Here is a 2,919-nt window from a genome sequence, read left to right as displayed (position 1 = left end):
AGACACACACACACACTCCTCTCTTTTTTTTTGAGGACTGTCTCGGCAGCAAAATTGGAAATCGAACGGACGGTGACAGCGTTAATTGCGGCGTGGCGAAACTGGGGCGAGTGCTTAATTGCCCGAGCTGTAAAACATGGAAGACGGGGGGTAGATAGATGCTGGGCTGGGCTCTCAGGGACTGCTGGCTGGCCGCAAAACCTGGGACCGCTTCAGCAAGCACATTTGCAGAAAATGGTCCACGTAGACACACACACACACACACACACACACACACACACACACACACACACACACACACAGGCTTTCTGTTGGTGGGCAATTTTAACACTACAATACCCCTGTCCAGTGCATGGCTGCCCACTGTATGTGTGACATACTATACGTAACCATGTGATAAAAGAGGGATGTAAATGCGTATACATCACTAGAGAAAGCTGCTTCTAATATGATATAGAACGGCTATGTGTACAAAAGTGTGTGTGTGTGTGTGTGTGTGTGTGTGTGTGTCACATCCAAAGCTCTCCCTCCTTGACTTGTGCCCCCTCAGTACTGCATTCCCCTAAATCACCAGAGAACCGACAGTCCCCTAGTGGCCTGAGTTGCACATTGAACACAGGTAATATGCGCAGCCCGGCAGAAAAACCTGAACCATGAAGAAACAAGAGGGGAAAAAACACATTCACGATAGATTGAATGGAGACCCAGTGAATAAGTGTGCGTCTGTTTTTTTTTTTTTGCGTCTTGAACGCCGCGCTCTGGGGAGACCAAAGGGAGACTATTAAAAGCCCAAATCACAACCGCGAACCTATAAAAAAGATCTGCAAATACAACAGTGTCTCTCGGGGGAGTTGGAGACACGCCGTTTATATTGCGCAAAGCGGAACCCACTCCACATCACAGTCTGACGGTCCATTTGGATGAGTGGGCACAAGGTGATCAAATAAATTGCGATGTAGTCCGACATCATAATTCATTCATTCAGCATTACAAACGTCAGCGGAAGAAATACACTATTTAAAGTGATCACAATAATGAAACGACAGTATTGGAGAAATCAGGATGTGTGGTCTTAGTTTTCTGAGACACTTCAATTCCCTAAATGTGCCACAGACTACACGCTGCACTAACACACACACACAGACACACACACACACACAGACACAGACACACACACACACACACACACACACACACACACACACACACACACACACACACACACACACACACACACACACACACACACACACAGTATAACGCTGTTACAGACAGGTGCAATTGTAGTTATTTGCAATGATTAAGAAAGGTTAATAACGCCGACGTGCCATTATGCGTTTACGCGCTATCCAAACGCGCGTAATGTTTCATCCTTACGAAGCCCCTCTATATGAGAGTATGGTCGGAGACAGAAACGTAGCCCACCGTCCCGAATGCCCCAAATAATATTTATTTCGTTGAGATGTTTTGCAGCCTGAACGTTTAAAGCAACTTGTCCCTTTACGCATGGACACCTGAAATCACTGCGGCATCCACTTTATTTGACGTCTGTCTAAAATAAAAAAGCTAAAAAAGCTTCCGACGTCAAACAGAACCAAGTCTTACCTTAGTGTCAGCATCTTGGCGATCAGGTTTTGAACTCGGCTCTCGCAGAAATAATCGCGACTTTTACATCCAGAATGACAGGCGAGTCGTGGCCATAAATCCGTCCGCTGCGCTCCCGTCTCTCTGCGCTCTCTACGGCGACTCTTTCCTTGAGTTCTCTCTCTCTCTCTGTCTAGAAAAGAATAGTCTCTTCGGGATGGTAGTCGACACTGTGTGAGAGGACGAGGGTGTCTGACGGCGAAAACATGTGGTGGCCGGTGGTGGTGGTCGTGGTGGTGTGTGTATATCTCCCGTTCGTCGGTCGCCCCTCTCGCTGAGACTTCACAATACAACGCGGAGAGACTGTGTACACTGGTGTTTGCGTGCTGCGCTGTGGCGGTGGCGGCGGCGGGGACGCATCTCCCTCTCCCTCCCTCTCTCTCTCTCACTCACTCACTCACTCCCTCCCTCTCTCTCTACCGCTCTCACTCCGAGACCCCTACACACACACACACACACTGGCCCGGCTCTCGCAGAGAAACCGAGAGACTGGGGATGGAGGGGGGGGGGGTGACGTCACTCAACAAAACCCACCGTCGAACTCAATCGCGTTCAACTTTGCCATCGAGTCCAGTCCCTTCAGTGCAGTACTGGAATGTGCGCTTGGACAAGTGAGAAGTGAGAGATAGTTTGCGTCTAGCATGTGTTGGTTGTTCATGTGTGTGTGCGTGGTGTCGATGAGGGAGAGAGGGAGAGGGGCAATCATTATTTTCAGATGATTTGTTTCTCAAGAAGTGTGTGTGTGTGTGTGTATGTGTGTGTGTGTGTGTGTGTGTGTGTGTGTGTGTGTGTGTGTGCATGAGAGTGGTGTGTGTCTCTGTGTGTGTGTGTGTGAGTGTGTGTGTGTGTGTGTGTGTGCGTGTGTGTGTGCGTGAGAGAGTTGTGTGTGAGAGTGAGTGAGTGTGTGTGCGTGGTCGAGAGCCATGTCATTACCCAACAAGCAAAAATAATCTGTCAAAACTATTGCACGATCCTGCGGTGAAATTTCCACAAAACCAAAAAAAGTGTGCCTTGACCGAACACTGACGGAACAATGCTGTATAGTGCAACCCATACAATGGGGGGGGGGGGGGAGTAACAGTAACACTGTTACTGTTACACAAAGGTAACAGTGGCCCACGGCCATGGACCAGGATGAACAATGGTTCTGTGCCGCCCAGAAATGGCTTTGTGGCAGCCCCTTATATGTTGGGATGAACAGCTCGTCACAAACCGCACGCAGCCTAACAATGGGCCATTAAGGCACGGGCGCATCGGATCACATGTCTCGCTTGC

At 49.1% G+C, this 2,919-nt stretch overlaps 1 protein-coding gene across 4 annotated transcripts in view; it reads right to left on the bottom strand.

The window, feature by feature from the left end:
* ptprda (protein tyrosine phosphatase receptor type Da) overlaps positions 1-2,023 on the bottom strand; it is a 98,610-nt gene extending 96,587 nt beyond the window's left edge. For all 4 annotated transcript variants that reach the window (XM_084487179.1, XM_084487180.1, XM_084487181.1 and 1 more), the window contains exon 1: positions 1,606-2,023. The gene's annotated coding sequence lies outside the window, so the exon portion shown is untranslated. The remainder of the gene's footprint in view (positions 1-1,605) is intronic.
* Positions 2,024-2,919: the final 896 nt, after the last annotated feature.

This window comes from Micromesistius poutassou (genome assembly GCF_964030765.1).
Source record: "Micromesistius poutassou genome assembly, chromosome: 23".
NCBI classification, from domain to species: Eukaryota; Metazoa; Chordata; class Actinopteri; order Gadiformes; family Gadidae; genus Micromesistius; species Micromesistius poutassou.
The sequence above is the reverse complement of the archived record's forward strand: the minus strand, read 5'-3'. Positions and strand labels throughout refer to the sequence as shown.